Source organism: Crinia signifera, chromosome 9, assembly GCF_055691185.1.
Source record: "Crinia signifera chromosome 9, ASM5569118v1, whole genome shotgun sequence".
NCBI classification, from domain to species: domain Eukaryota; kingdom Metazoa; phylum Chordata; class Amphibia; order Anura; family Myobatrachidae; genus Crinia; species Crinia signifera.
Genome location: NC_139225.1, coordinates 77,559,780 through 77,582,063, shown reverse-complemented (window position 1 = coordinate 77,582,063; position 22,284 = coordinate 77,559,780). Strand labels below are relative to the sequence as shown.

Sequence of the window (22,284 nt, the reverse complement as noted above, 5' to 3'; positions counted from 1 at the left end):
GTCTTATATAGCGCAGCAGATTACGTTACAGCACCTTATATAGTGCAGCATGTTCCATTACAGCGTCTTATATAGCACAGCAGATTCCGTTACAGCGTCTTATATAGCGCAGCAGATTCTGTTACAGCGTCTTATATAGCGCAGCAGATTCCGTTACAGCGTCTTATATAGCGCAGCAGATTCCGTTACAGCGTCTTATATAGCGCAGCAGATTCTGTTACAGCGTCTTATATAGTGCAGCAGATTACGTTACAGCACCTTATATAGTGCAGCATGTTCCATTACAGCGTCTTATATAGCGCAGCAGATTCCGTTACAGCGTCTTATATAGCGCAGCAGATTCCGTTACAGCGTCTTATATAGCGCAGCAGATTCCGTTACAGCGTCTTATATAGCGCAGCAGATTCTGTTACAGCGTCTTATATAGCGCAGCAGATTCTGTTACAGTGTCTTATATAGCGCAGCAGATTACGTTACAGTGTTTTTAAGTTTTTTCTTTTCAAATGTAACATGCCAACACATGTTAGCCACGCCCCCAATTTATTACTGGGGGGGGGGGGCGCGAAATATGCCCTTGCTCCGGGCACCATGACAACTAGCTACACCGCTGCATGTCACACTGGACACTGGATATATGTCGTCACACTGGACACAGGATATATGTCGTCACACTGGACACAGGATATATGTCACACTGGACACAGGATATATGTCATCACACTGGACAATGGATAGATGTCACGCTGGACACAGGATATATGCCGTCACACAATGGTTACATGTCACACTGGACACAGGATATATGTCGTCACACTGGACACAGGATATATGTCACACTGGACACTGGATATATGTCGTCACACTGGACACAGGATATATGTCATCACACTGGACAATGGATAGATGTCACACTGGACACAGGATATATGCCGTCACACAATGGTTACATGTCACACTGGACACTGGATATATGTAGTCACACTGGACAATGGATATATGTCACACTGGACACTGGATATATGTCGACACACTGGACACAGGATATATGTCACACTGGACACTGGATATATGTCGTCACACTGGACACAGGATATATGTCGTCACAATGGACACAGGATATATGTCGTCACAATGGACACAGGATATGTCACACTGGACACTGGATATATGTCATCACACTGGACACAGGCCATATGTCGTCACACTGGACAATGGATATATGTCACGCTGGACACAGGATATATGCCGTCACACAATGGTTACATGTCACACTGGACACTGGATATATGTCGTCACACTGGACACAGGATATCTGTCATCACACTGGACACAGGATATATGTCGTCACACTGGACAATGGATATATGTCACACTGGACACTGGATATATGTCGTCACACTGGACACAGGATATATGTCGTCACAATGGACACAGGATATATGTCGTCACAATGGACACAGGATATGTCACACTGGACACTGGATATATGTCATCACACTGGACACAGGCCATATGTCGTCACACTGGACAATGGATATATGTCACGCTGGACACAGGATATATGCCGTCACACAATGGTTACATGTCACACTGGACACTGGATATATGTAGTCACACTGGACAATGGATATATGTCACACTGAACACTGGATATATGTAGTCACACTGGACAATGGATATATGTCACACTGAACACTGGATATATGTAGTCACACTGGACAATGGATATATGTCACACTGGACACTGGATATATGTCGTCACACTGGACACAGGATATATGTCACACTGGACACTGGATATATGTCATCACACTGGACACAGGATATATGTTGTCTCACTGGACACAGGATATGTCACACTGGACACTGGATATATGTCGTCACACTTGACACAGGGTATATGTCGTCACACTGGACAATGGATATATGTCACGCTGGACACTGGATATATGCCGTCACACAATGGTTACATGTCACACTGGACACTGGATATATGTCGTCACACTGGACACAGGATATACAGTATGTCGTCACACTGGACACTGGATATAAGTCGTCACACTGGACACAGGATATATGTCAGGGTTGCCAACTTTAAGAAGCCCGGAGAGGAGAGATTCAGCAGCCACTCAGGGGGCGGGGCTTGCGGGTGACATCACTAAGCCCCGCCCATGCTGTTAAAGCAGCTAATTCACGGATCTCCGTGGAGGGGGCGGGGCTAAAATGACACGACTGTGCCGTTTTAGCTCCGCCCCCTCCTCTGAGACCCGAGGATTGCGGCATTTTAATGCCGCGATCCGGGGGTCAGCAGGGGTCCCCCCTGAATCCGGGAGGGTTGCCCACCCTTCCGGGGGGCCGGGAGGGGGACCCGATTTTCGGGAGACTCACGGAAATTCCGGAAGGGTCGGCAACCCTGATATATGTCGTCACACTGGACAATGGATATATGCAGCGCTGGGCATAGGATATATGCCGTCACACAATGGTTACATGTCACACTGGACACTGGATATATGTTGTCACACTGGACACTGGATATATGTCGTCACACTGGACACTGGATATATGTCGTCACACTGGACACTGGATATATGACGTCACACCGGACACTGGATATATGTCGTCACACTGGACAATGGATATATGTAGTCACACTGGACAATGGATATATGTCACACTGGACACTGGATATATGTCGTCACACTGGACACTGGATAAATGTCGTCACACTGGACACAGGATATATGTTGTCACACTGGACACAGGATATGTCACACTGGGCACAGGATATATGCCGTCACATAATAGTTACATGTCACACTGGACACAGGATATATGTCGTCACACTGGACAATGAATATATGTCACGCTGGACACTGGATATATGCCGTCACACAATGGTTACATGTCACACTGGACACTGGATATATGTCGTCACACTGGACACTGGATATATGTCGTCACACTGGACACTGGATATATGTCGTCACACTGGACAATGGATATATGTAGTCACACTGGACAATGGATATATGTCACACTGGACATATGTCGTCACACTGGACACTGGATAAATGTCGTCACACTGGACACAGGATATATGTCGTCACACTGGACACAGGATATGTCACACTGGACACAGGATATGTCACACTGGACACTGGATATATGTCATCACACTGGACACAGGCCATATGTCGTCACACTGGACAATGGATATATGTCACGCTGGACACAGGATATATGCCGTCACACAATGGTTACATGTCACACTGGACACTGGATATATGTCATCACACTGGACACAGGATATATGTCATCACACGGGACACAGGATATATGTCATCACACTGGACACTGGATATATGTCGTCACACTGGACACTGGATATATGTCGTCACACTGGACACAGGATATATGTCGTCACACTGGACAATGGATATATGTCACGCTGGACACAGGATATATGCCGTCACACAATGGTTACATGTCACACTGGACACTGGATATATGTAGTCACACTGGACACAGGATATATGTCACACTGAACACTGGATATATGTCGTCACACTGGACACAGGATATGTCGTCACACTGGACAATGGATATATGTCACGCTGGACACAGGATATATGCCGTCACACAATGGTTACATGTCACACTGGACACTCGATATATGTAGTCACACTGGACAATGGATATATGTCACACTGGACACTGGATATATGTCGTCACACTGGACACAGGATGTATGTCACACTGGACACTGGATATATGTCGTCACACTGGACACAGGATATATCACACTGGACACTGGATATATGTCGTCACACTGGACACAGGGTATATGTCGTCACACTGGACAATGGATATATGTCACGCTGGACACAGGATATATGCCGTCACACAATGGTTAGATGTCACACTGGACACTGGATATATGTCGTCACACTGGACACAGGATATATGTCGTCACACTGGACAATGGATATATGTCACGCTGGACACAGGATATATGCCGTCACACAATGGTTACATGTCACACTGGACACTGGATATATGTAGTCACACTGGACACAGGATATATGTCACACTGAACACTGGATATATGTCGTCACACTGGACACAGGATATATGTCGTCACACTGGACAATGGATATATGTCACGCTGGACACAGGATATATGCCGTCACACAATGGTTACATGTCACACTGGACACTCGATATATGTAGTCACACTGGACAATGGATATATGTCACACTGGACACTGGATATATGTCGTCACACTGGACACAGGATATATGTCACACTGGACACTGGATATATGTCATCACACTGGACACAGGATATATGTCGTCACACTGGACACAGGATATATCACACTGGACACTGGATATATGTCGTCACACTGGACACAGGGTATATGTCGTCACACTGGACAATGGATATATGTCACGCTGGACACAGGATATATGCCGTCACACAATGGTTTGATGTCACACTGGACACAGGATATATGTCGTCCCACTGGACACAGGATATATGTCGTCCCACTGGACACAGGATATATGTCGTCACACTGGACACAGGATATATGTCGTCACACTGGACACAGGATATATGTCGTCACACTGGACACAGGATATATGTCGTCACACTGGATATATGTCGTCACAGTGGACACAGGATATATGTCGTCACACTGGACAATGGATATATGTCACGCTGGACACAGTATATATGCCGGCACACATTACATGTCACACTGGACACAGGATATATGTTGTGACTTGTGACACTGGACACTGGATATATTGTCGTCACACTGGCCACTGGATATATGTCGTCACACTGGACAATGGATATATGTCGTCACACTGGACAATGGATATATGTCACGCTGGACACAGGATATATGTCGTCACACAGGACACAGGATATATGTCGTCACACTGGACACAGGATATATGTCGTCACACAGGACACAGGATATATGTCGTCACATTGGACACAGGATATATGTCGTCAAACTGGACACTGGATATATGTTGTCACAGTGGACACAGGATATATGTCGTCACACTGGACAATGGATATATGTCACGCTGGACACAGGATATATGTCGTCACACTGTACACAGGATATATGTCGTCACACTGGACACAGGATATGTCATCAGTCGTCACACAGGACAGGACACAGGATATATGTCGTGAGTGACTCGTGACACTGGACAATGGATAAGATATAGGCCGTCACACTGGACACAGCCCCTTGTATTACTGCAGCCCCTGTACACAGTGTACTACTCAGCAGCACTGCAGCCCATACGTGTGAGCACTGCAGCACTGAGTTAGTTAGTTAAATCACAAAAAACACAGGGTTCATTGCTAAATAAATCACAACACAGGGCTTAGGGCTAAATAAATCACAACAGGGCACGGGCCACAGGACAGCCCCTGGACAGTGGACACTGCAGCCCCTGCGTGTGAGCACTGCAGCACCTAGTTAGTTAAATCACACTACAGGGCTCATTCCTATAAACAGTCACTGACTCTCAAGTCTACAACACAGGGCAGTGAGGGCAGGTCACGGAGCACAGCACGGAGCACAGCACAGGGCAGTGAGGGCACAGGTCAGGTCACGGAGCACATGGCACAGAGCACAGCACGGAGCTTCCCAACCACCCTCTTCCCTCTCCAAGATTGGAGTGAAGATGGCGGGCGCGCGTGCGTCTTTTATAAGATCCCGCGAGAATCCGACAGCGCGATGATGACGTTCGGCCTCGTTATTGGTCCGGAATTCAGGAGGGAACTCCCGAGCCGGCTCGGATCTGGCCTGGATCCCCAATATTCGAATCTGTCGGATCTCGGGAATCCGGACCCGCTCATCTCTAGAAAGAACGGAAACAAAACGCAGTTCTTGCAGGTATAGAGAGAGGTTTTGAGAGAATGGCAGGGTTTCTTAAAGAAAAACGAGATTAAAATTGAACTCTGCCTCCTATAGTCTCTCTTCTGTCCCCCCCAGAAGAGAATTTGTAGTGACAATGGTGGGGGCCATTTCATAATATTGCTATGGGGCGCACAAAGTACTAGTTACGCCCCTGCCTTGTTATTATAGAAAGCAATAATTATCAGGTGCAAAAGAATAATTCATAATTCTTTAAAACACTCTGAGCTCATTAAATTCTAATTTAAATTATGCAGCTCCAAAATGTAATCTGGAAATGAATTTATGTAGACACAAATAAGGAGAATATATATTTTGTAATATTTGCATATATAGACATAAAGATATTCAACTGACTTATAAATTAATATTGTCTATCAACAATCCAAATAGGCAATGCACAATCACCATCAACCGACCAATTATAATTTAATGTCCATAGATGAGCGCTATGCCCAGTGAACAGGTGTTTAATGTAGTGCAAGATGATTTTCTTCCAACGACATGGATATTGGTCAAGGCATAAACGGTAGTAGAGGTCCAGCCTTAGGTGACATTGTTGACTATATAGCAAATTCCAATTGGAATTCAAGGGGCTGGATACACTGACTTATGATGAACTGGTTGTTTTAAGAAGCAATAAGAAGCAAGTTTAATTTATATAGCGCACTTTCTCCAACAGGACTCAAGGCTCAATAGAACCACTGGAAATAGATAAGTGAATTAGATGCCAACCTTTTGCGCTGCATAGGGACAGCAGGCATTGTGCCGGGAGCATCAGCACCAGACCTGCACAGTGAGGACAAGTATGGATACAACTGGTGACAGGGAGCTGATGCAGGACTCTGATAACAGCAATGATAGACCCACACGCCGGAAGGTGACATGATCACCACTGGCAGGGAGCCATTGCAGGGCTCAGGTAACATCAGCGTCCACCTGCACGCTGTTAAGACCAAAACACTGCTAGCAGGGGGCAGATACACACTTCTAGTGCTGTCAGATCCAAACCCGCTTGATGAAGAGGAGGAGTAGGGATAAGGTTAGCAGAGAGCCAGGGCTGCAATGAAGTAGCAGCCATGCCGGTCCAAGCTGTCTCTATGGAAATGTAGCTGTCTAATCAGAGGGAGGGCGTTCAGTTCATATGCAAGTAGCAATGGGCAAGGATAGGTTATAGTGTGTAGACCCCAACTTTTCTCTGCTGTTAAGGCTATAGCGGTTTCCTCAGATGATAGTTGGGGTCATCCATATTTAACAGATGCCACAGCCAATCGGTATTCAGATGTACTTATTGATCTCAGGTTTATCAAGGATTTACCCAAACATACAGAAAATGGGGATGATTCATTCAATACAAAACCCACCTTAACATATAATATACAAACCATACAAACATTTTCAATAAATATAGGCAATACAGTTACATTATTAATGGAATCCAGCATTACTTATAATACAATACAATATTAAAAGATTTTAATCTTATATTTTTATTATCTTAATTATTTGCAATCTCTTTTTCATCTTTTATTGTTGTGCGTATATTTTGGGTTTCCAATGGAAGGCCCTGTGATATATCCCAGTGCACAACACTGACATTATCTCAGCCCTCACTACTGGGACAGCATGGACTGCTCACTACTGGGACTCATCTGAGTGGGCATTACAACAGGAACAAAGCTGAATGAAAACATGGTTGGGAAATAAACGGACCTCCAGCTGCTTCAAAACTACACATCCCAGCATGCCCTGCAATACTTTAAAAATACTGTAGCCAGGCATGCTGGGATGTGTAGTTCTACAACAGCTAGAGGGACAGTTATTGCCCACCCCTAGTGTAGTGGTTAGCATTACAGCCCATGACATTTGTGGACAAACAGAGCCTGTTTCTCACCAAATAACGGAATGTAAGGATGACATCATGGGTGACAGTTCTGTATGTTGGAGGTGGCAAGATATAATCTCAATTTGGCACCCCTAAATTGCTATATGTCACCCCCATGTTACAAATGGAGAAACTCTCATCAGAGCAGCTCCCAGCGCGACTACTGCCATGCGTCGTCCACCAGAATGGGGCGCGTGCACCTCCTGTCCCCATTCCCCCAGAAACCTGCAGATGGCGGTCTGGAGGCAACAAAGAGAATGACCCCATCTGTATATCTCATAATAAAACAATCAACCAGACATAGGGCATTGTGCACTCAGTCATCATTACCTGCCGCTCTGTATAGCCTACCTATCCAATTCTCTACCAGACGGAGACCAGGGTTTAGGGTGTGGGGTCTGGGGATAATCAGATGGATGTGGATAGCTGGCATACTTTTTTCAATAGGAAAAAAATTCAGAAAAACTAGGACACCGTGATACAAAAATGTGGGAACCACTACAGTTAGCGATACTATAATTATTATCACGCTGCAAATCCCTGTGCAGAAGCTGTGTGATCAAAGCACTTGCCAATAGACAGAAAGGAATACAATAATGTCAATATAGTTATAAATCCAACTGCAGAATATCCATGTGCTATAGTAATAAATATATATATATACGTAACAGGGTGAGAAGATAAAAGCTGTCCCTATGCTAGGAGATATGCATGCAATTTGGACACTTTTTATGGGACTGCAGTGACCAATCACATAAAAAGTGGGCAAATTGCATGCATTTAACAGCAGGTCCAATGCGATGTGCGGCCCCGTGCACATCACTCCGAGCAGTGGCAAACGCAGGATTTTCAGAAGGGGGTTTCCAGAGGGGCGGAGCAAAGCACAGAGATGGACACTTAGGTGACCCAGTATATGTCGGGTCAGTTAAAGTATTATAGATAGACCAAATGTATATAAATAATAATAAAAAAAAAAATATATATATATATATATATATATACAGGGAATGAAGACAATGGCACTCTGAGGTCTTGTTTAAATAGAAGAAGTGTATTCAAAGATACATGCTGCTGCTGACGTTTCGGAGCTCTCGCTCCTTTATCAAAGCGTGTGGGTAAGACAAAGTGACATAGTGAAATCTTACCTTAAGTAGGATGTCTTCCCGCCGGTGCCCCGTGTAGGTTCCCGCCTGCTGCTCACGCTGCTTGTTCCGGAAAACGGAAGTTGGCGGTAGCCGGAAGTTTAGGTGGGGGAAAATGCTCAGGCGCTATGCGTGACCCGCAAGCGTCTTGGTCTCCAAGGAGATCTCCCTGCATGACTAATCTATGATGCGTCTCAGCTGGCGGGGAACCTAGGAACGGGTGCACAGGGTGAAAAAAGACATTAACATGCGTGCAGATTAAACTGTATACATATAATACCTGCAAAAACATTTGCTGTGCATAACTGGCATATTACAGTATGGGCATATGGTTCCAAGAAAAAACGTGAAAAACATTATAAATATTGTGTGGTACATCTAATAAAAATAAAAATAATTCTATCATGTAAGGGAACCTATGCCTGCTGTTTCTGGTACAGTATTAATAAAGTGTTAGTGCTATTGATATGTGCATACATTTGGAAATTTAAAACGGATCTGATTAAAAAACCAGGTAAAGACGCCTGTTAGTAAGTGTGCCAGTACTGATGCGCTAAATACGCATATCTTCTTTTAGCTTGAACATGGTGATATTACTGATGAAACTTCTATATAATTGCTAGGATGCAACAAATAATTAATTAATTAGGTCACGGTCAGTGCTGGTGTGGGTCCTACCAATTTTCATTCTATTTATGATGAATGCTACACTACATCTAGTGTGTTGGTGATGGGGTCACCGAAGTGATGTCCTTGGTCCTAGACCTCTCTTGCAAACTTAGAGCAGAGTCTCCAATGGTAGCCTCTCATTCAGTCCTTTCGGTTTCGTGGCTTCTAGTCGAAATATCCATTTCGTCTCCAATCTCAATAGATTGCCACCTCAGAGGAGCGGTGTATAGTGGAGTGGGCATATTATTCATAATTTTCTGGTGGGAGGACAGCTTGCTTGACTGCAGATATCTCCAGTTCCTGGAAATAGATTTCTTAGATTTTAATGGAATTAAAAACTAGAGAATCCCACCTACCAAATGGTATTGGGGACTACCGGGGTCAGAGTTCAGGAGGCAGAGCAATTTGCCAACGAGGATATAAAACTACATACCAGGTGTGTGGAGCTGGAGCAGTAATCAGCTGCTGGAAGGCTGATATCTCTGATTTTGGGAACAGTAGAGACAAGCTTCTAGTGTCCATCAAAGGGGGGGGGGGGGGGGAAGCCCCAGCTTTTGTAATATACCCTAAAAAAAAACTCTAAGTCAGACAGAACCTGAAATATCTGACTGGGAAGAGCAATTAATAGGCTTGGATGGGGACCACTGCTTTGAAGTCAGATATCTCCGGTTCCCAAGGGCCGATTTTTAAAATTCTTATACCGATGGAAAGAGGGGACCCTCAGCTTTCAGCATAGGGTCCTTAGACTCCTGGGGGGGGGGGTTATGGGTACTCAGAAACCCCCCCCCCCCTGCTTGCGCTACTGACAATGGACAATGGATATATGTCATCACACTGGACACAGGATATATGTCGTCACACTGGACAATGGATATATGTCACGCTGGACACTGGATATATGCCATCACACAATGGTTACATGTCACCAGAGGCATAGGGAGGGTGGAGCCACTGGAGCTCACGCTCCGGGTGCCGATTGGTCGAATGGCGCCGACGGCCCGCCCCCCCCTCCGCAAATGATCTGTGCACTAGATAATACTAATAATAGTACTAGCGGGCAGCGTGCGCCGGCGGCTGCCCTGACCGGCGCCTGCCTCCTGCCCTGCTCACCCGGTCCAAAGATCACGGACGGTGAGGCCGGGCGTCTTACTCACTGCTCACACTCTAAGTTGCTGCTGCTCGGGACGCAGAGAGCAGATTCCAGAACTCCAGACTCCTCCCAGAGTCACCTGCCCATGCTACCCTCCTCCCTGGCTACAGCAGCGTCATCAGAACATCCAAAGCGCTGGCTGTAGCCTGGAGGAGGAGAAAGTTTTCTGCTGCTGCCCGTGCCGCCCTGGACCTGCTGCAATCATTTATCTAAGGATCAAGGTGAAGGTGGATTTTTTTTTTAATACAGCTAATTAACGATGTTCTAAACTTGGTATTATAAACTTGGGGTTTGGGGGATCGGTGGGGCCTGGGGGAGGGAAAGGGTGGGGGGGAGAGTGAATCTCTCTGGCTTTTTCTGACGCCCTGCTGTATATATCTTTATGTGTATATATATATTTATTTACAGCATCTTATATAGCGCAGCGGATTCAGTTACAGTGTCTTACATAGCACAGCAGATTCCGTTACAGCGTCTTATATAGCGCAGCAGATTCAGTTACAGCACCTTATATAGCGCAGCAGATTCCGTTAGTGTCTTGTATAGCACAGCAGATTACGTTACAGTGTCTTATATAGCGCAGCAGATTACGTTACAGCACCTTATATAGTGCAGCATGTTCCATTACAGCGTCTTATATAGCACAGCATGTTCCATTACAGCGTCTTATATAGCACAGCAGATTCCGTTACAGCGTCTTATATAGCGCAGCAGATTCTGTTACAGCGTCTTATATAGCGCAGCAGATTCCGTTACAGCGTCTTATATAGCGCAGCAGATTCTGTTACAGCGTCTTATATAGTGCAGCAGATTACGTTACAGCACCTTATATAGTGCAGCATGTTCCATTACAGCGTCTTATATAGCGCAGCAGATTCCGTTACAGCGTCTTATATAGCGCAGCAGATTCCGTTACAGCGTCTTATATAGCGCAGCAGATTCCGTTACAGCGTCTTATATAGCGCAGCAGATTCTGTTACAGCGTCTTATATAGCGCAGCAGATTCTGTTACAGTGTCTTATATAGCGCAGCAGATTACGTTACAGTGTTTTTAAGTTTTTTCTTTTCAAATGTAACATGCCAACACATGTTAGCCACGCCCCCAATTTATTACTGGGGGGGGGGGGGGGCGCGAAATATGCCCTTGCTCCGGGCACCATGACAACTAGCTACACCGCTGCATGTCACACTGGACACTGGATATATGTCGTCACACTGGACACAGGATATATGTCGTCACACTGGACACAGGATATATGTCACACTGGACACTGGATATATGTCGTCACACTGGACACAGGATATATGTCATCACACTGGACAATGGATAGATGTCACGCTGGACACAGGATATATGCCGTCACACAATGGTTACATGTCACACTGGACACAGGATATATGTCGTCACACTGGACACTGGATATATGTCGTCACACTGGACACAGGATATATGTCATCACACTGGACAATGGATAGATGTCACACTGGACACAGGATATATGCCGTCACACAATGGTTACATGTCACACTGGACACTGGATATATGTAGTCACACTGGTCAATGGATATATGTCACACTGGACACTGGATATATGTCGACACACTGGACACTGGATATATGTCGACACACTGGACACAGGATATATGTCACACTGGACACTGGATATATGTCGTCACACTGGACACAGGATATATGTCGTCACAATGGACACAGGATATGTCACACTGGACACTGGATATATGTCATCACACTGGACACAGGCCATATGTCGTCACACTGGACAATGGATATATGTCACGCTGGACACAGGATATATGCCGTCACACAATGGTTACATGTCACACTGGACACTGGATATATGTCGTCACACTGGACACAGGATATCTGTCATCACACTGGACACAGGATATATGTCGTCACACTGGACAATGGATATATGTCACGCTGGACACAGGATATATGCCGTCACACAATGGTTACATGTCACACTGGACACTGGATATATGTAGTCACACTGGACAATGGATATATGTCACACTGGACACTGGATATATGTCGTCACACTGGACACAGGATATATGTCACACTGGACACTGGATATATGTCATCACACTGGACACAGGATATATGTTGTCTCACTGGACACAGGATATGTCACACTGGACACTGGATATATGTCGTCACACTTGACACAGGGTATATGTCGTCACACTGGACAATGGATATATGTCACGCTGGACACTGGATATATGCCGTCACACAATGGTTACATGTCACACTGGACACTGGATATATGTCGTCACACTGGACACAGGATATACAGTATGTCGTCACACTGGACACTGGATATAAGTCGTCACACTGGACACAGGATATATGTCAGGGTTGCCAACTTTAAGAAGCCCGGAGAGGAGAGATTCAGCAGCCACTCAGGGGGCGGGGCTTGCGGGTGACATCACTAAGCCCCGCCCATGCTGTTAAAGCAGCTAATTCACGGATCTCCGTGGAGGGGGCGGGGCTAAAATGACACGACTGTGCCGTTTTAGCTCCGCCCCCTCCTCTGAGACCCGAGGATTGCGGCATTTTAATGCCGCGATCCGGGGGTCAGCAGGGGTCCCCCCTGAATCCGGGAGGGTTGCCCACCCTTCCGGGGGGCCGGGAGGGGGACCCGATTTTCGGGAGACTCCCGGAAATTCCGGAAGGGTCGGCAACCCTGATATATGTCGTCACACTGGACAATGGATATATGCAGCGCTGGGCATAGGATATATGCCGTCACATAATAGTTACATGTCACACTGGACACAGGATATATGTCGTCACACTGGACAATGGATATATGTCACGCTGGACACTGGATATATGCCGTCACACAATGGTTACATGTCACACTGGACACTGGATATATGTTGTCACACTGGACACTGGATATATGTCGTCACACTGGACACTGGATATATGTCGTCACACTGGACACTGGATATATGACGTCACACCGGACACTGGATATATGTCGTCACACTGGACAATGGATATATGTAGTCACACTGGACAATGGATATATGTCACACTGGACACTGGATATATGTCGTCACACTGGACACTGGATAAATGTCGTCACACTGGACACAGGATATATGTTGTCACACTGGACACAGGATATGTCACACTGGGCACAGGATATATGCCGTCACATAATAGTTACATGTCACACTGGACACAGGATATATGTCGTCACACTGGACAATGAATATATGTCACGCTGGACACTGGATATATGCCGTCACACAATGGTTACATGTCACACTGGACACTGGATATATGTCGTCACACTGGACACTGGATATATGTCGTCACACTGGACACTGGATATATGTCGTCACACTGGACAATGGATATATGTAGTCACACTGGACAATGGATATATGTCACACTGGACATATGTCGTCACACTGGACACTGGATAAATGTCGTCACACTGGACACAGGATATATGTCGTCACACTGGACACAGGATATGTCACACTGGACACTGGATATATGTCATCACACTGGACACAGGCCATATGTCGTCACACTGGACACTGGATATATGTCACGCTGGACACAGGATATATGCCGTCACACAATGGTTACATGTCACACTGGACACTGGATATATGTCATCACACTGGACACAGGATATATGTCATCACACGGGACACAGGATATATGTCATCACACTGGACACAGGATATATGTCGTCACACTGGACACTGGATATATGTCGTCACACTGGACACAGGATATATGTCGTCACACTGGACAATGGATATATGTCACGCTGGACACAGGATATATGCCGTCACACAATGGTTACATGTCACACTGGACACTGGATATATGTAGTCACACTGGACACAGGATATATGTCACACTGAACACTGGATATATGTCGTCACACTGGACACAGGATATGTCGTCACACTGGACAATGGATATATGTCACGCTGGACACAGGATATATGCCGTCACACAATGGTTACATGTCACACTGGACACTCGATATATGTAGTCACACTGGACAATGGATATATGTCACACTGGACACTGGATATATGTCACGCTGGACACAGGATATATGCCGTCACACAATGGTTACATGTCACACTGGACACTGGATATATGTAGTCACACTGGACACAGGATATATGTCACACTGAACACTGGATATATGTCGTCACACTGGACACAGGATATGTCGTCACACTGGACAATGGATATATGTCACGCTGGACACAGGATATATGCCGTCACACTGGACACAGGATGTATGTCACACTGGACACTGGATATATGTCATCACACTGGACACTGGATATATGTCGTCACACTGGACACAGGATATATCACACTGGACACTGGATATATGTCGTCACACTGGACACAGGGTATATGTCGTCACACTGGACAATGGATATATGTCACGCTGGACACAGGATATATGCCGTCACACAATGGTTAGATGTCACACTGGACACTGGATATATGTCGTCACACTGGACACAGGATATATGTCGTCACACTGGACAATGGATATATGTCACGCTGGACACAGGATATATGCCGTCACACAATGGTTACATGTCACACTGGACACTGGATATATGTAGTCACACTGGACACAGGATATATGTCACACTGAACACTGGATATATGTCGTCACACTGGACACAGGATATATGTCGTCACACTGGACAATGGATATATGTCACGCTGGACACAGGATATATGCCGTCACACAATGGTTACATGTCACACTGGACACTCGATATATGTAGTCACACTGGACAATGGATATATGTCACACTGGACACTGGATATATGTCGTCACACTGGACACAGGATATATGTCACACTGGACACTGGATATATGTCATCACACTGGACACAGGATATATGTCGTCACACTGGACACAGGATATATCACACTGGACACTGGATATATGTCGTCACACTGGACACAGGGTATATGTCGTCACACTGGACAATGGATATATGTCACGCTGGACACAGGATATATGCCGTCACACAATGGTTTGATGTCACACTGGACACAGGATATATGTCGTCCCACTGGACACAGGATATATGTCGTCCCACTGGACACAGGATATATGTCGTCACACTGGAGACTGGATATATGTCCTCACACTGGACACAGGATATATGTCGTCACACTGGACACAGGATATATGTCGTCACACTGGATATATGTCGTCACAGTGGACACAGGATATATGTCGTCACTCTGGACAATGGATATATGTCACGCTGGACACAGTATATATGCCGGCACACATTACATGTCACACTGGACACAGGATATATGTTGTGACTTGTGACACTGGACACTGGATATATTGTCGTCACACTGGCCACTGGATATATGTCGTCACACTGGACAATGGATATAGGTCGTCACACTGGACAATGGATATATGTCACGCTGGACACAGGATATATGTCGTCACACAGGACACAGGATATATGTCGTCACACTGGACACAGGATATATGTCGTCACACAGGACACAGGATATATGTCGTCACACAGGACACAGGATATATGTCGTCACATTGGACACAGGATATATGTCGTCAAACTGGACACTGGATATATGTTGTCACAGTGGACACAGGATATATGTCGTCACACTGGACAATGGATATATGTCACGCTGGACACAGGATATATGTCGTCACACTGGACACAGGATATATGTCGTCACACTGGACACAGGATATATGTCGTCACACTGGACACAGGATATGTCATCAGTCGTCACACAGGACAGGACACAGGATATATGTCGTGAGTGACTCGTGACACTGGACAATGGATAAGATATAGGCCGTCACACTGGACACAGCCCCTTGTATTACTGCAGCCCCTGTACACAGTGTACTACTCAGCAGCACTGCAGCCCATACGTGTGAGCACTGCAGCACTGAGTTAGTTAGTTAAATCACAAAAAACACAGGGTTCATTGCTAAATAAATCACAACACAGGGCTTAGGGCTAAATAAATCACAACAGGGCACGGGCCACAGGACAGCCCCTGGACAGTGGACACTGCAGCCCCTGCGTGTGAGCACTGCAGCACCTAGTTAGTTAAATCACACTACAGGGCTCATTCCTATAAACAGTCACTGACTCTCAAGTCTACAACACAGGGCAGTGAGGGCAGGTCACGGAGCACAGCACGGAGCACAGCACAGGGCAGTGAGGGCACAGGTCAGGTCACGGAGCACATGGCACAGAGCACAGCACGGAGCTTCCCAACCACCCTCTTCCCTCTCCAAGATTGGAGTGAAGATGGCGGGCGCGCGTGCGTCTTTTATAAGATCCCGCGAAAATCCGACAGCGCGATGATGACGTTCGGCCTCGTTATTGGTCCGGAATTCAGGAGGGAACTCCCGAGCCGGCTCGGATCTGGCCCGGATCCCCGATATTCGAATCTGTCGGATCTCGGGAATCCGGACCCGCTCATCTCTAGAAAGAACGGAAACAAAACGCAGTTCTTGCAGGTATAGAGAGAGGTTTTGAGAGAATGGCAGGGTTTCTTAAAGAAAAACGAGATCAGTTCTTAAAATTATGTAGCAATTGTCCCAGATTTTGGCAAGTGAGAGACCGGAAAATCGTGCCCATTGCTGAAGATACAGGTGAAGGATGCAGCCATTGGGCAGGCCAAACAAATCTGCCGGAGCGAGAGATAACCAGAGATAAATCACCCAAAGGAGCCAAACATAGACGCGGGCGTAGATTTGCTGGTTTTCTTAAAAAGAAAAAAAATCAATTTCTAACAGCAATTGGCAGAGGACAACGAGACAGCGGCACTGCTCCCTTAACAGTGGAAGCATTAACTTTTCACTCACTACTTGGAGAGGGAAGTTTTGGCAAAGTGATGCTCGCCACAGATGCCGTTCGTAAGGACAAAGTGGCAGTTAAGATCTTAAAGAAGAGACAACTCATTTGGGACTCAAAGCTGTTGGCAGAGGAGAACATTTTTGCCGAGCATCGGGTACTACAGTTGGCACATAAGAGTCCTTTTCTGACCCACGGATATGCCGCCTTCCACACAAACAGCTATCTATACTATGTGATGGAACTGGCTGACGGCGGGGACCTGTTTGATTTTAAGAAAGAGAACTCACCGCTGAACCCAGTCACAACAACATTTATAGCGGCAGAACTGGTCTGTGGTTTGCAGTTCTTGCATTCCAGCGGAATAATACACCGAGACCTGAAACTGGACAACGTTTTGCTGACCACGGACGGACATGTAAAAATCACTGACTTTGGTCTGTCCCTAGTGAATGCATGTGGAACAAGCAATGCCACAGTTGGAACACCTGGCTACATGGCTCCAGAACTGTTAACACACCAGTCATACGATGCAGGTGTAGACTGGTTTGCCCTTGGTGTTATGCTGTATGCCCTCATCCTAAAGTCCAACCCTTTTCCTGGATGCAATAGTGAAGCGATAAATATAAGGGTCCTTTACCAAGAACCATCATATCAAGGGCTTACTGATCTCGTAGCAAAGGACTTTATATCTGAACTCCTGTGCAAAACGCCCACCCTCCGGCTCGGGGTAAATGGCAATGTGCGAAAACACCCCTTCTTTTCTTCAGTTAACTGGAAAAGAATAGAAACTGGAAAAGCTGCATCCCCAGTTGTCCAACCGCACAAACGCTTCAACAATCTAGATACAATTCCTGTTTCCTACAGTGAAGCTTTGAAAGAGCCAATTCCTGCCACCGACCAAATCCTATTTGACAACATACAATTTGTTGGCCCTAAATGGGGTAAAACATATCATAACGTGCCAATGGAGCCGGATACTATTTCATCATTTAACGGCGACCTGCACAAAACACCCTAGAAACATCCTGTACCTGCTGCCTGCCCTGCTACGTCTCTGAAGATGTAATGTGCCAACTGTACACTACTGCTAAAAAGACTCTAAGCAGTCACTACTTTCCTTCTCTGTGATCTGGGGATTAGGGCTACCGGCGACACCCCATTAAAAAAAACGACACTGCGCAGCCACCTCATGGGTGTGTTGGAAGAGCTGCTAAGCTGTTTATTATTTTTTAAATGTTGACAGTTACACCCAACTCATTGATCACTTAATAAACAGAAGAGTTAAACACAGGCAACACCGTGTACTTCAGATTATTCTTCATAAAACAGAGCTGTACATAAAACTTACACTGGGTGAACACAGAGCGATATGTCATCTGATCAGGCGGATCGGACGGTCATATCGCCGACCTCGCTCAGTGTGTACACTCAATGTGCATGAAACCCATGCGTGGTCACATTCAACATCATCCAGTATGCAATCCAAGCAATATTGTTAGAGATCTGATGCCTATCTTGCAGAGTGGCCGGCAGCCTAACCCTATGCCTCCTCCTAGTGTATAACCCTTGTCACCTGCAGCCTAACCCTACACCTCCCGCTAGTGCATAACCCATGTCACCTGCAGCCTAACCCTACACCTCCCCCTAGTGTATAACCCATGTCACATGCAGCATAACCCTACACCTCCCCCTAGTGTATTACCCATGTCACCTGCAGCCTAACCCTACGCCTCCTCCTAGTGTATAACCCATGTCACCTGCAGCCTAACCCGACACCTCCCCCTAGTGTATAACCCTTGTCACCTGCAGCCTAACCCTACACCTCCCCCTAGTGTATTACCAATGTCACCTGCAGCCTAACCCTACGCCTCCTCCTAGTGTATAACCCTTGTCACCTGCAGCCTAACCCTACACCTCCCGCTAGTGCATAACCCATGTCACCTGCAGCCTAACCCTACACCTCCCCCTAGTGTATAACCCATGTCACCTGCAGCATAACCCTACACCTCCCCCTAGTGTATTACCCATGTCACCTGCAGCCTAACCCTACGCCTCCTCCTAGTGTATAACCCATGTCACCTGCAGCCTAACCCTACACCTCCCCCTAGTGTATAACCCATGTCACATGCAGCCTAACCCTACACCTCCCCCTAGTGTATTACCCATGTCACCTGCAGCCTAACCCTACGCCTCCTCCTAGTGTATAACCCTTGACACCTGCAGCCTAACCCTACACCTCCCCCTAGTGCATAACCCATGTCACCTGCAGCCTAACCCTACGCCTCCCAGTAGTGCATAACCCATGTCATCTGCAGCCTAACCCTACCCCTCTTCCTAGTGTATAACCCATGTCACCTGCAGCCTAACTCTACACCTCCACCTAGTGTATAACCCATGTCATCTGCAGCCTAACCCGACACCTCCACCTAGTGTATAACCCATGTCACATGCAGCCTAACCCGACACCTCCACCTACTGTATAACCCATGTCACCTGCAGCCTAACCCGACACCTCCCCCTAGTGTATAACCCATGTCACCTGCAGCCTCAGGCTGGTTTCACACACTCCGGCTCCTGCCGTACGGTGAAATCCCGCACGGCCAGGGAGCCGTGCCGCACACATTAGTTGTGACTGGACACTATTGTGTCCATTCACACGGGACGGCCACGACCCGGCCGCACGGTTGCAGCCGGATCCCGCCGCTGGAAGGGACGGCTGCCGTGCTGTGACCATCCCTTCCATGATAAACTAGTGTGTGCGGCACGGCTCCCTGGCCGTGCGGGATTTCACCGTCCGGCAGGAGCCGGAGTGTGTAAACCCAGCCTAACCCTACACCTCCCCCTAGTGTATAACCAATGTCACCTGCAGCCTAACCCTACACCTCCCCCTAGTGTATTACCCATGTCATCTGCAGCCTAACCCTACGCCTCCTACTAGTGTATAACCCATGTCACCTGCAGCCTAACCCTACGCCTCCTCCTAGTGTATAACCCATGTCACCTGCAGCCTAACCCTACACCTCCCCCTAGTGTATGGGAACTGCTGCTGTAGATCATTATTTTTTATACATAGCTATTAGCAGGACCTCTGATAGGGTAGAGCTGTCCCGGGCCCCGGCCTCTGGAAGGGCCCGTGCAGCTAATTTTGCCCACTGCAACTCTCCACTGTGCTGCCTGCGCTGCGTCGGTCCTCGGGACTAAGCAGGTCCCGAAGCACAGGCTTCTTTAATGCATGACGCCAGTGGCCAATTAAAATGCTGCCCTGGCTTTTGAGCCAATCAGAGCTCATGTACCATTAGCCAATCAGAGCAGCTGCCGGTACACGAGCTCTGAATGGCTCAACAGCAGGTGCTGCATTTTAAATGGTCGCCGGCATCCTGCATTGAAGAAGCCAGGCTGTGTTTCGGGAACTGCTGAGTGAAGTGTGTCGGGGGAGATACTGCAAGATACAGTATGTACAAATAAATATACCTCCCGCACTAACAGCTCATCCGCCATGGGCAACTCCACGGTGCCCAGGGGGGAAGGGGCGGACTGGAAATCAGTCCCCGGGCCAAAAAATCTTGGTGGTAGCCCTGGTTATTAAATCATCCTGCGTTGTCTGGATATGCAGGATGATGGAGGACATTGCTAGCTCCGCCGCTGCCAGAATCAACAGGTTCTGTCCCCAACACCCCCCCCCCCAAACAAGAATAAGAGATGAGAACCTCTCAAAACACACCTTTTTTTTATTTAATATTTTTTATTGAGCTTTGTAAAAAACAAAAACACAAAAACCAAGAAAAATAAGAAACAGGAAGGGTAAATAAACGTATGAGGGTATACTGTACATTATATTAAAGGGGGTATATCACAATTTGAGTATAGAGAGTACTCCTATTATCAGTTATGCCAATTTCACCACCAGAAGGTGCCATCCGGGCTTAATTTTACACATATAATGAGGAGTATGCATTGAATCAGTGTCATATTTGAGTACACATATCCAGCCAATATAGTTTAAGCAGTGTAGTTCTATAACAAAACAAGTTTTGTGAATATGAAGATACACCCAACCTTCACTAAAATAAAATAAAGCGTAGATTCAATTAATAAAACAAAACTATAAAACCCAAAGCAACCCTTCACCATAACCCCCTACCCTGTATAACCTACCCCCTAACTCAGGCATACCTGGATCCCTAAAACATCTTACCCCTACCCTGCTAACTAGACTAACTACACCCACGTCAAAGAAACGGGCAAAGAACTTATGACCTTAAGCTGGGTGAATCCCAGCTCTCCCACGTTAATAAAGAAATCCTTCTGGCTAGATTATTAATTATCATGTATGAAGGATTCGTTTTCATTCTAGCACCCTACTCCTTGTAAAATCCTTGTAGTTCCTCCTTCCTGTCTGGGGTGTCGCTGTCTGCTGTGGTACTTCAAGAACAGTCTGGTTTGTATTAGAGATGTGCGGCGGCCACTTTTTCGGGTTTTGGATCTGGATCTCCCTTCGTGTTTTGGATCTGGATTGGTTTTGGCAAAACCACTCTTGCGGGTTTTGGTTTTGGATCTGGATTTATTTGGAAAAATGC

At 46.4% G+C, this 22,284-nt stretch overlaps 1 long non-coding RNA gene across 1 annotated transcript in view; it reads right to left on the bottom strand.

Annotated features, from left to right (window-relative positions):
- Window positions 1-8,967: 8,967 nt before the first annotated feature.
- LOC146035687 (uncharacterized) overlaps window positions 8,968-22,284 on the bottom strand; it is a 21,851-nt gene continuing 8,534 nt past the window's right edge. The window contains exon 4 of the long non-coding RNA XR_014460696.1: window positions 8,968-9,188. This is a non-coding gene — a long non-coding RNA (uncharacterized LOC146035687). The remainder of the gene's footprint in view (window positions 9,189-22,284) is intronic.